This window comes from Anticarsia gemmatalis, chromosome 16, assembly GCF_050436995.1.
Source record: "Anticarsia gemmatalis isolate Benzon Research Colony breed Stoneville strain chromosome 16, ilAntGemm2 primary, whole genome shotgun sequence".
Taxonomy (NCBI): Eukaryota; Metazoa; Arthropoda; class Insecta; order Lepidoptera; family Erebidae; genus Anticarsia; species Anticarsia gemmatalis.
The window spans coordinates 1,269,383-1,283,467 of record NC_134760.1 but is presented as its reverse complement, the minus strand read 5'-3'; the positions used below and the strand labels follow the sequence as shown (position 1 = coordinate 1,283,467).

The 14,085-nt window shown below is 34.3% G+C and overlaps 1 protein-coding gene across 2 annotated transcripts in view; it reads left to right on the top strand.

Annotated features, from left to right (window-relative positions):
* The window catches only part of Shaw (potassium voltage-gated channel shaker cognate w), a 103,790-nt gene that overhangs the window by 32,966 nt on the left and 56,739 nt on the right, over nt 1–14,085 (top strand). For both annotated transcript variants that reach the window (XM_076124482.1, XM_076124481.1), the window contains exon 2: nt 4,209–4,278. The gene's annotated coding sequence lies outside the window, so the exon portion shown is untranslated. The remainder of the gene's footprint in view (nt 1–4,208; nt 4,279–14,085) is intronic.

Genomic DNA, 14,085 nt, shown 5'->3' with positions numbered 1-14,085 from the left:
TTTTACTTAACAAAAAGTATTTTGTGGCTTTTTCCCCGTGGCCGGTTCTCAGTCTAATTTGATACGGCTGATTACACAGAATGCCCTCGGCTACTTGGGTTACAAACTCAGAGGTACGAGGTACAAACTTTGTAATGTTTGTGATGTGTTTTTGTAAAGGGATACCTTTGTATGATGGACTAGTGAAAGCTTGTGAGGCTGGCTTGCAACTTTAATATCTATTAGGTCGGGGAAAAAGTCTTTTCGCATTATAGTATGAATGAACTTGTAATAAAATCTCTTTGGCTTCAAGAATCACAAATGAGTACACGGTTAATTAGGTTTGTTTCAGTGAGCTCGTGAGGTATCCAAATATCTAGCTTTTTTGTGTAGAGCAAAGATTTTATTACAAGTTCATACATACTATAACGCGAAAATACTTTTTTCCCGACTTAATATATTCATCATCTCAATTCCAAAATAAAAGTACAACGCAGTTTTGTTTGGATGAAACTAGAAAAGCACATATTTCATGGGCCCTGAGATTATTTACGTTATTTCTAACATTTTGTTCCAAATTCAAAAAAAAAACAGTCTTCTTCTTATCGTGTGGTTAGTGGTCAACCTAGTGTCAAAGTTGTTCAAGCCGCCCATAGGCCTTTGACGTGGCTTAAAAAAACAGTTAATAAAAAATACGATGCCTCAGTAAAATAGTGTTGTTTAGCTTTTCTCGTTTACGATTTTTTGCCATTAGGTTTATTAAGATTTAATTGTGCATTAACTTAAGTACATAATTATTGTCTACATTTTCAAACAAAATATTCAATAGCAAGTCATCAGCAGATAGTCAAAAAATAAAATACAAGGAACAAAATAAAAAGAAATAATGTGTGGCTGCCATATGAGGGCATTTAGCTCTCATACAGCAGACACACGAAGACACATTAAACAAAAGCCTCTCAACAGTAGCTTGTCTGAAACAGGTGGCACTAAATTAAACCGCACAGAGTAGATAGGAGACAAGCCTGTCACTCTGATACAACTAGCTTTAAATGTATCGCTTTAACAGATAGTCAAGTTTGTAGACTATTATTCTTTACGCTGGGAATTATTTAAAATTAAATCGGTTTAAAATTTCCTTTTGTTTAGACACATCAAGTCTGAAACTACATTTAAGGAACTCATTGTGTCTCATATTGTCAGATCAACATTTATGCGATATAGAGGTATAGTATCAAAGAGAATTAGTTTCGTAAATGTATTTCAGTTTGCCTTCGTGCTTTAGAAGTCTCGATTGAAACTGATCCTTTCAACAACACGCTTGAATGTCATTAAGACCGGTTAAATACCTTAGTCATACCTTAGTCTTCGACACCAAGCTAATCACTAATCATTCGATGTAAGACACAGAAGAAACTTTACCTTTTTACGTGTATTAACACAAATATGAATTATTTAAGACGCCTACCTCATGCCTCAATGCTCAATGCCCCAGAGAGAGAAAGAGCATTATTTAACTTGGTTTGCCTGTCGTCTGGGCACAGTCAACACTCACCAAGTTAGCTCGCAGCTTCTTGTGATATTACAAAATACACATACAACATGAAAGCCAAAACTTACAAGTATTTAGTCACACATTGAACCATAGTATTAAAGCACAAATTCTCATTACGGGGACAATGAAAACGCATAATTTAAGGCCAAAATTACGCCATTTCACACTAGGCTGCTCGCTGCTGTAGCTAACAGAGTGGGAAGCTAAATGAAGCTGTACGCGGCTCGGAACACTGCCCAACGCTTATATTGAGTTCACAAACTTTGTACTGCTACTATGGGTTTGTGTAGTTTGTGGATATACTATGGGGGCTGTAGTTTGATATTAAAGCTTAAACTACAACTGGTAGCGGTATTTCTACTATCTTTGATGAAATTGTATGAAAGGATAAGGTTTAATGTAACTTTTACTTAGTTTGAACTAATTTGGATATACATTTTTACTAGTCTATGTTGAGTTCATTCTTCATGGACTGAACAGGAGTACATATATTTACATCTACATTATTAGAATTTAATTTTCTTTTCTGTACAAAATATGTATTACCTGGATACTTTAAAAAGGATTCTTCAAACATCTATTCATGATTGAAAATATATTTCATTTAATAGCAATCGATATTCCAAATCTCTTACTACAACTACAGCAGTGAAGTGCAAACCCGTAGTAGTTCCCATACAAGTGCAAGTCAAACTTAAAATATAATTATTTATTCAGCTTCAAGTAGAACCAGTACGTTCAAGAACTACATCCGTTTAGTTGCTAACCTGAAAATACGCTGAAAATTTGATATTACTTCAACAAAGCAGCTTAGCAAGTTTGTAGCTAAATCTAGGTGTGCTAACTATACAAGTTACTCCCTTGTAACTCTACTGCACCGGCGGCGCGGGCGTGTGGAAATCCTGAAGGGAAAAGTTTTTATTTTTTGATTTCCCGGTAAATAAAGTATCTGTGCGCCGAAATTATTTTCGTGAAAAAGTGACAGTCTCAACTTAATAAAACTTAAACTTAATTAATTTTGATGACCTCAGAATCAATGTACTAGCGGAATTTACCCGTTTTTGCTACCATAGGTATTCCTAATAGTAGTATTAGCCTAATTCTCTCTCTGTGTATTACGATAGGTTGAATCCTAGGGACACATTAAAACTAAAACTATGTGTTATTGAATAAAAATCTTGCCTCTGGCTTGAGGTAACCTCTTGAATTTTATAAACCGAAAATCCTTTCTTAGAGTATTCGCATTTTTTAATTCTTAACATAAGATATGAAATTGTCCTATAGGAAGATCATGACCAAATGCTACATCATTCGAAGTTCCATGTAACAGCTAGTAGTATTAGTTACTAATACTACACTATTAGTAGTATTTTACAAATACAGTTCAATCAAAGCTGCTTCATTATACATGTAGATGCTTGTCACCCGCAGATGTTCAGTAAATTAAACCACATGTCAGTCACTGTTGCTTTAAGTAGTAAGCCTGAGATTATAGTGGAACGGAAATACGGGCTTAGTAGTTCAATGGATTTATACTGATTGTCATTTTTAATACTCCATTTGCGAATGCCTTTGTGGTGCGGTTGATAGGGTATGTGGCTGTAGCGTAAAGTTTTCGGTTAAAATTTCGAACCAAGTCAAAAAGTCGCCTCTGAGTTTTTCTGTAAAGTATTAGTTCGGGGAAAAAGTCTTTTCGCATTATAGTATGTATGAACTTGTAATAAAATCTTTTCTCTACACAAAAAAGCTCGATATTTGGGTACCTCACGAGCTCACTGAAAGAAACCTAATGAACCGTGTACTCATTTGTTATTATTGAAGCCAAAGAGATTTTATTACAATTTCATACATATAATGCGAAAAGACTTTTTCCCCGACCTAATCTTTCAATGCTTTCCCAGACTTAGAAAGTTGAGGTTATCGGACTCCAAGGCAAAGAAATCACGCAGAAGCGCCCGTTCTGCGCCTGATCTCTCACTGGTCATGTCGGTTATCTGTCCCACTGGGTTATGCGAGTGACAAAATAGAATGTACTTGTTTATTGTGCATACAAGTACACTATAAACAAATTCATGCAGTTGACTGGTTATAATCTAACTGGCTGTCAAAGCCCAATATCGACTGGAAGTACATTATTTATTCAATTTTAATAAAATGTTATGTAGAAAGTTTTACTAACCAAAATCTGTCATATTCATAATATTATCTAATGAAGGAAAAAAATAAACCCAAATCTTTTTGTAATTAAAAAGTTAAAGGAAAGAAAACATTGGTACGTTTACAAAAAGCTCTTCTGTCTCACAGAGACAACCCGACGCTGTCCAAATGTAGCCTTTTTGAAACCTTTCTCAGTACATAATGTGAAGAAAACACTCATTTTAATAATGTTTGTGGGAAGCCTTAGTTAATAAGTGACTGAAGTGCACAATGTATGAATTTATGTATGTATAATTCATGAGTAAATTTGTAGTAAATATTGTAAATAAAATTTTCTTAAACACTTTTTATACGTAATTCTTAAATACATACAGAAAAAGTACACCCGAAACGAATAAAGGTCTTTCACGCAAATAAGTACCAAATAGTTTTTTCTGTGAATCGAACTTAAGGTACATAATATCAACGTTGGTATATAAAGTTAAAAGATATTAATTTTTGATTTCTTTCTTTACAGGTGATGGGGAGGACTTGATAGAAAAAGAAGATTGTTTCTTTTTTTTAATTCCTCTTGGAATATTTTTGAGGTAAGTTAAAACACTTTAAAGTATATTTTTAAAGATTTAATAATAATTTTAAAGACTTAATATTAATAGATATTTTGCATTATTTTAATAACTAGTATTAATAAAAAGGCACCAATCTCTTGCGCTTGTACATAATTGCTGGCACAAAAGTAACAAAAAATGAAGAAAAAAAAAGTAACAATATATCCCTCCAATGCTACCGCAGCACTCGAAGCTCGAATTTCGAACAAAGAAACGTGACCAAGCTAAAATTAATCTTAAATAACTTGCATTAAAGTTCATATTCCCGTGAACAAGTCGCACTGATCCGATTATGTTTGATGAAAATCGTCGAAATCCGATTTTCCAGTCAGTTTCTCGCTTCGTACTCAAAGACGCCTTACATTGGCTTTAAATAAATATATGAGTAATAGTTTTTAAGTCAATTGTATTGGAAAATTATCCTATTAGTGTCATGTGGGGTCAGTGTTTGATGAGAACGGAGTTTTTACAGTTCACTGCAAGTACAAAATGTTCATTGTGGATTCTAAAATAATATCGGCACATCTTTGTGAATGTATTTATTTTTGTAGTTGATAAATTAATTCATTGTTTAGAAGTAATTGAGGCTGGTTTTATAAGTGATGAAAGTTTGTTTTTATATTATTCGATTCTGAATTGCTCAACCGATTTCGGTATAGTCTCAGCGTAAAAGATCATTCTGAAAAAAAAACAGAAAAACATACACAGGGTACTGTGGCAGAAAAATATGCATAAGCAAATATAAAAAATGTTAAATTATAGGCTTATTAATATATTTGTAAGATAATCTAATTTACATTCCAACGAATAAATTTATGACTCTATCACTTCCTTTATCATTCTCATAACCGTTATTCTAAATTCTAATGGCGGCCATATTGCAGTCTCACGGTACGTAGCTCTAATCACACCGCGCTTCTCTGACCTTATTTACAACGATGCATCAACCATCTGCCGCTCATGCTAATATTTATTTAGTTAAATTATATTGAAACTGATTTTGGATATAGATACTTTTGTTTACATTATTGATTTGGAAACACATTTTCATAGAAGAAAAACCACACATTTTTCTTTACTGTGTAAATATTTGCATTCTAATTTTCACAATATAATTTATTTCTAGATAATTTCTAAGTATTACTAAATTCTTAGCATGGATTTATCTATATATGTATATGTCTTAAGAAGTATTAAATGGATTTAGAGGTATGTAGTGTTTATCAGATTTCGTTTGAAATCAGATGACCGTGTTGTCTGATGTTATGGTAAATTTAATAAGTGTCTTAAAAACATTTCTAATAATAATATTATAATGCAACGGGTCTTATACGCGATTGAAAATTTAAAGGTTAGGATACCTTATTTGCTGCCCGACGTTTCGATCGCATTACAACGACCGTGGTCACGAGCTGACTGATGAGGCTGCTAAGCGTCGTCTTCTTGCGGCGCGAGTTTCGACGCCTACCCTCACTTGGTTTTCACTGAGTGTACATTGTTCGGAATTGTCGGTACTTCGACACACAACACTAACGACGTCTTTACACTGGCGCGTTACGTCATGCCGGCGACGGCTGCACTTGCTGATGACAGGATTCCACGTAGATGATAAACGGTATCCCTCTTCACGGTTGAAATTAGAATGTTTTTTGATTTCAACCGCTTCTCGTACTATCCTGGAGTAATAGTGACGATCTGTGGAGAGGACCCGGGGTTGATGTAGCTCGATCCAGTGATTGGTTCCTGCTTCCAACAAGTGCTCAGCTATCGCGGATTTGTTGACTTGCCGGTTCTTGACAGCTGCGATATGTTCCTTGACCCTTTCAGCTATTGTTCTTTTGGTCTGTCCGATGTATGAACTACCGCAGCTACAATCCACCTTGTAAACGCCAGGTGTCTGAAGAGGAATTACATCCTTTGGCGTGCGCAAATGGTTAGCTACTTTGGAGAACGGACTATATACAGTCTTTATGGAGTATTTCTTCAGTACTGTTCCAACTTTATCCGTTACTCCTTTTATGTAGGGCATAAAAGCTGGTACTCTGCTAACACCAGTCTGACATTCTTGCCTCTTCAGACGTCGTTCGGTTCTCCTGTATCCGTTTCGCTTAAGTACCTCCTGAACGTGTGAGAGTTCACCGTCTAGGTGTTCAGGGTCACAAAGGTCGTATGCTCTAGTTGTCAGCGAAGCCACCACGGATTGCAGGTGTCGCGGATGATGATGCGAATTCGCGTGAAGATACCTATCGGTGTGTGTCGGTTTTCGGTAAACAGTGTGGCCCAAGGTACCTTGGGCCACACTGTTTACCGAAAACCGACACACATGCGAATTCGCGTGAAGATACCTATCGGTGTCCTAAAACACGGAACCTAATACCACAAGTCAATCGGCACCAATATCTTTACATAAATAAACTGCCACATGTTATTCGTTTGAAGTCACCGACAGTCCGACCTCATCCTGGCTGTCAATCAATTATTATTTGTGTATTTAACCACAGTATGCGCGGTGGGAGAATATTGGCATGACTTTCATATTATTAGGATGAATACTAAGTTTTGCCGCTGTTAATTTAGTGACGGCATTTTAAAACTTGATTTTGTTTCTTACTTCTTCCCACCTGGGTGGCTGAGTTTTAAAGAACATACCTCGCACGTTAAGAATTGCTCTAGTATAGCTGGGCCTTCGTCTATACAAAGGATTATTAGTTTGCTTGCACAAATGTCCTTATGTTAACTAATATTTATATACACAGAAGGATGTCGTTCAGAATTCCATAAAATAATTTATATTAACACTTCGATCTGACTGACTCTCGACTGAATCGAAAATGATCCGTGCCCACCATTTGAGAAGATGCCAAACACTAATAACCTTAAGGGTAATATTATACCCTACTGGTACAAATGTAAAGATCAATTTCCATCAGAGTTCTAGGAATAATAAAGTCTGACAGATATAGATAGGCAGTAATATAATACGAATATTTCATTTGACGCAAGATCTTTGGATCACCGATATAATTATTATAATATTATTATGATTAATAAAGATGTATAGTATATATCAGGTAAGCTCGCTCACGCTTTGTTTTCTTTCCATAAAACCTTTTTTATTCTTAAATACAATTTTACAAAAACAATTCTGGTTTGGTCAGGTCTGTACTTCCGCTAGGTACAAACGACCGATATAAAAAGTATTTTTTCCGTCTCTCGGATCTAAGCTAAAAAATCTAAGAAAATTTGTGGAGGTGTCTCCACAAATTTTCAACCCAATCGGTTCAGCCGTTCTTGAGTTATAAATGGTTAACTAACACCACTTTCTTTTATAAATATAGAAGATTACTATTGATTTTTTTCAAAAATGTTATACTTTGTGTACAAAATATGTAGATTAATCTTCAAACCCACGACCCAATATATCACGCATTAATTCGTAAACTCAACATTAACATCAAGTTAATCCCGTGCGTTCATTAACACAATTTCTTAGCACTTGAAGATGTATGACGTGTTACACACAAGATGTATGGATATTTACTAAACACGTAGACGTCACGTCGCACAGATTTCACGCACGTAGCATCGCATTGTCTAAATATGTAGCGTGTTATGAAAGAACGTCGTAACGTTTTATTGATTTATGTTTTATTTTGAACATAGAAACTGGAGATTTGGATATGTTTTTAATAACCCATTTCTGTCCCTCTGCAGGGCAAGGGTCTTCTCCCAAACAAGGGGGAGGGGTTAGGTCTTGAGTCAAACACACTGGTCAAGTGCGGGTTGGGGACTTTTTTGATGTATTATATTATTATAAACACACCACACCCTAAATATAGTCAAATAAATTATATGAAAATCATTTTAATAATTTGTAGTTTGTATTGTACTGTATAACTTTTACTTTTGTCATATACGATTTTTTTTCACCCGTTATAATATTGCTAGTTCTTTAAATATGGATCTAATTGTCTTCGCGTTAAGTTCTAAATCATCTTAGCTATACATTTCGGTATAAAAGTGAAAGACCTATTACTATACTGTACCTATACTGTCGCTTACGATGTTCTTTCATAACAGGCTCAATATGAAGCGTGTTATGGCTCAGTGTAAACGTGACGCGACGCTTTTTTGAGTGACGTGTTTCGTCTGGAGCTTTTTTGTTTTTGTATACAAGGTTTTGATACGGTTTTGTTTGTGTATACGCATTACTATATGCCGTTTTTTTATTTTTCATTTTTACATATAATAATATATTATATATAAAATCATGCCTTCTTTGAACGGGGGTAGGGACCGAAGGACACTACTTGATATGATCCTTACAAACTGCCCTGGCGTCATTCACATCACTTCTTGTCAAATAATATATTTATACATGATTTTTTAAAGTCAACTGGTATATAGTTTAGTACTGAAAATATGTATGTCAAAATGGTCGTTCATATTCTAAATTTAGTAGAAAATCGATTTTGCATACAAAAAGCGATAATTTCTAAAGAAAAATAAATGTGTCTTCATAACGAACCAAAAATAGTCCTAATGAGCTCATTTTTTACCAACATCGTCCATTTAGATCTTTAACCTTGATAAGTCACTCTTTCAAACGTTTATAACAATATTTCATACAAAATGTTACCAATGGCCTCCTTTTGAAACAGTTGGGTAAATATCAATCTACACAAAACTGACGATTCGCTTATTTTTATATATCCTCTTCTCAAAAATAATATAAATATTATCGAAGATCGACAGCTCTCAGCTGAATACATTACTTTGATAAAATTATAAAATGGCTGACATTCAGACGTAACATTTTGATGAAATAAATGTAAAAACTTTAAACTTTCGCGTTGCATGTTTGTTATATTATAGGATACGGGAATTAACGCGAACACGCATTTTACCTTAGAATACCCGACGTTTCGGCGCAAGTTACTCCAAGCATAGTCGCAAGCTGACTTTACAACTTGCAAAATAAAATCATTTTATTGAATCACGTATATGTATTTGAAGGCATATGCAAAAGTGTAAAAATACCAACCTTATGCCATTTATTACGTGTTATTTGAATAGTGGTAAGCCATTTTCGTCTGCAGTCAGCATTATACGGTCAGTGGGTTCACATAGGTATTCAAAAATTACTTACTAGCTTTTACCCGCGACTTCGTCCGCCACCTCAATTTTCCCATGAAAATGCGTCATTTTCCTAGGGTAAAAAGTAGCCTATGTCCTTTTTCGGGTATCAAAATATCTCCATACCAAATTTCATGCAAATTGGTTCAGTAGTTTAGGCGTTATTGAGTAACAGATAGACAGGCAGACAGACAGAGTTACTTTCGCATTTATAATATTAGTATTGATGGATAAATAAATAATTTGCATTTAATACAAGCTTTTCTTCAAATTGCTTTGAATTTTCACTTCAATGACTTTAGTGGCCAAAGAAAATTTTAGTTACAGTAGCAGGTTTTATAAAAAGTGCATATAAAACCAAGTAACTATTTTTGTGCTTAAAACCCAATTCAATGAAAATGTTGTAAGCTGATTGCTTTCAGCTCCAAATTAAAACGGATTAAACCTAAAATACGATAAAACTAGACTTTTACTAAGAACATGTTGCTTTAGTAAGTATTGCATAATTGATTTATCTACTTCAAATTGCTTTATTAAAATAACTAACAAATAACTTTTCAATTACTTTATTTACTTGTCAAAAATCTTTTACGACATAGAAGGTGATTATGTATTATCACATTTACAAAATTTGAGCTCAAATTATAATTTTACAGAGCGACTGTTTATGTGTCCCCATATGTTACTTCTTAAATTTTAAGAACCAAAAACTTAAAATTATGCAACGAATTTTATCTTTTTTGTTCAAAAATCTTTGCATGTAAACATAGTTTCTAAGTACACGAAAGCAGTTCATCAATACAGCAACAATTTTATTTCTAAGTACCCGCAAAAGGGCGCAAAAAGGCCCCAAAAAGAGATAGCAGCGGACCTCGCAGTGTGAATCTTTAAATACGTGACCTCATTCTGTAGTGACCTTCGCAGAACGCCCCTGGTCAAGTGTGACTCCCAAACAAAACTTTGTATGGATTTTTTAAGGCTTTTCCTACTTTTCGGACCTTATTGTTTGTTGAGAGCGTTTTTGTTTCGTTAATGTTGAGGAAATGAGTGTTTGAATAGTATTTTGTTAATATAATGGACTTGCTTTTAGTGAACATGGAAGCAGTGGAGTTGTGAACTTTTGATTTTATCGTGTCTCCATTGTGTTGTTTGATATTTGAAAAATCTTTGACGAAATATTGTAGGAGCGCTAATTTATCGATGAAAGGCTTGTCAATAGTTACTTCGTTGTTTAACAGGCAAGTAGTTAATTTTTGTAACGTTGATGCTCAAACTAGGTAGTTTAGTTTCAATATTTGGATAGATACAGTAGATCGAGCTATTCTTAATCAACTTAAGATGTTTAATGCTTTCAGTATCTATTTTTCCTCACATTACTTTAATACAGATTTATATTAAGTCGTAATTTATATACATCATACAGTCTGGTAAGTCAGCCAAAATCCAATTCGTCAATGAAATCACCTTGAAGAAAAACGTAGGTAACATCAAATATCTTTTTCACGTAATATATTTTTACTTGCAAACCTTGCCAACAGCAGATCACAGAAAAGAAATTCTAAACAGAATTTCACAAACTTTTGATTTGACTACAAAAGCTTTCGTTTTACCAGTTTGATAAAGATTCACCGGTTTTTGAGTGAACCGTGTATTTTCGGCGCGAGGTAATTTACTATGAAATGTAAACGACGTGTCTAAACAAAAACTTAATTTATCTGAAAATTTTCCTTTCTCAAAGAAAACAACCGGTGTTATGAAATTTCATTGAACTGGGTGTTGTGTATGCATTAGAAAATATTGTAAGCGGTAGACATTTTTTTTCCGATATAATAATATTATTTTCTATATAGGTAGGTTATTAAGGTACTTCTTAATTAGATTAGGCGTTTGTGAATATATTAAATGTAAATCTTTAAATAAATGATATTGAAAATCTAAAACCTTGTAAATTGATTCATGTCGTATCTTTTCTCGCATTTTCAAAATAGTAACTTTCAATAAAACTTCGTGCAACAGAATATATTTTGGTATTACCTACTAATATCATGTGTTTTTTTTTTATATTACACACGTTTTAAGTGTCACTTTTCAAACGCACACGCCTACAGTCTTACTCTTCTGTGACATTTCAGTGGCAAGATTTAAAAACCAACCAAGAATCCAAATAGGCATTAAAAATCACAAGCTCAACTCAAACCATCAAATAACGCAGCTGTCTCACCCAAATCCAATTACAACACCATTAGTTCAGCATCTAGAAAATTCTACGCAAATAATTCTTCAAAAGAGCAACATTCAGGTCGGGACCTTACGACCCTTATCAATCAATTGCCACCAGTTCTAAGTTCGGATCGGCAGACTCTTTGTGAGTATGTCTTGCCCAGTGATTGGGTTTATAAGGTATAAGAACCAGCCTGCGTCTGATATGGAGATGGGGTGTTAAGTGAACAATTTTTGCTGATTGATTGATTCTGGATGAAAATTGATCTAATAAGGATTTGTAGGTAGTTGGATCGCGATGAAATTCAATCGCCAAAAAAATTATACAACTTGGACTTGGAAGATCTTATATTTATCAGACGAAATAATTGATAACTTTTAAACTCTCGCGTTGCATGTTTAATGTATAATAGAATACGGGAATTAACGCGAACACGCATTTTACCTTAAAATGCCTAACGTTTCGGCGCAGGTTGCACTCGCCGTGGTCCCAGGCCCATTTCGAAATAATTGAAACTACTATTTTATAAGCATCTATGCGTTATCGTACCTATTTTAAGAACAACATTCTTAAGAGTAGCTTTTTTCTGACCATACTTTGTTCCAATTTTATTTTATTTGTGTTGGCCAAATAAACAATTATTTGCATGATAAAAGATATCTTAGATCTACATTATTATTATTACGATCGGTCTATTGTATGTTTTTAATACCTCCCGTCACGATCCTGCAGAACATTCGTTCTCAGTGTGGCAGTTGTCTTAAACATCTGGATCTTATATAAATATCACATTTAAATATGAAATTGAATACATAAGTATATAAGTACACGAATAATATCACGCCTATCATACCCAAAGATGAAGGCAGAGTTGTATGAAACACATCCACGTTTCGCCGTCAACTATGTAAGTGCCATGTAATAGCGGGCGAGCGTTTTGCCATTTACCGGGCACCACGTGCCCAAACTCCGGTCTAACTATTAAAAAACGTATTTAATTAGAAAAGACCAAAAGCATATTGCCGACAAGGGAATCGAACCCTCATAATCAGTGGTCGGTTACAGATACAGCGCCACAGATATAACAGTTAAAGACAAAATTGAATAATGATATAAAAATATGCCAACATGATAACCTCCAAAGAAATTGGCAAAACTAATATTGCCACAAGAAAATGGAAAGCAAACAAAACCTTTTATTTAAGAACGTGGTCGGCAAATGTCACAGAAAACACATGGTGGAAAGAATTCCTTGGAGGGAGCACCGGAAACTGCTGATCGAATTCATTTTATTTATTAGCTTTTACCCCTGAATTTGGGAAAGTTTGCCAACCTATTTGAATGTGGGATACTTTGTCATTTTAGTTTAGAGTTTATTGGATCTTGTTACGGCTCAAGTTTTTATAATTGTACCTTTTATAATTGGTAGCTGCTGAATATTTTTTATCAAACAATTATATGTAACAGTCTTGAATTTTTTTTGCTCAGTGCAATATTACGTCCGTAAGTAGTACAGCGATTTTTTACAACTATTGACTACCGACAACCGGCTAGCTATCGAGAAATTTTTGTATGAAAATCGGATCAGCGCCCGTCTATAGTACCAGTGCTAGTAGTATGTTTAAGAAATAAAGTTTATTTTTCATTTCAGTCTGTTGCATACATTCATGTAATACATAAAATCTCGCCTTCATTCCAAAAAGGTAGTCAGAAACCTGAGTGATACATAAAAGTCATGTACAACTTTTAAAACAGCGATTGTATTATTTACTTTACACAAAATAGTACCTATAATCATAAAATCTAACGTATTACGAATTGCAAACTATTCTCATAACACCTTACATATTTCGTGCAGTACAATTTTAGCCAGATATTTTTAGCAAGTAGGCAGACTTCAAAGCTATTGTGTTGGAACTACAAAGAGTGGACAATATCTCTGTTTGCGCCCGTTTTCAGCTATTCCATGCATTATTGTGTACCGACACGTGACAGAAATGCTTACATAACTTCTACATTTTCAGGTATTTGCTGCTTCAATTGTATTTTTAACAATTGTAAGATTTATTTCGTTGTGTGTTTTGGTGTACCTATTAATCTATACTAATATTATAAAGCTGAAGAGTTTGTTTGTTTGTTTGAACGCGCTAATCTCAGGAACTACTGGTCCGATTTGAAAAATTATTTCAGTGTAAGATAGCCTATTTATCGATATATCATCACGCTACGACCAATAGAAGAAGAGTACCAGTAAAAAATGTTACAATAACGAGTAAAAATTTCGCCCATTCTCTAATGTGACGCAAGCGAAGTTGCGCGGATCAGCTAGTTCAAAATAAAGTGATGTGCAGCTTTAAGCTTAGCTATCCCAGTAAGGGCAAGGGTCTACTCCCCAACAAGGGAGGGGTTAGGCTTTGAGTTATATCATC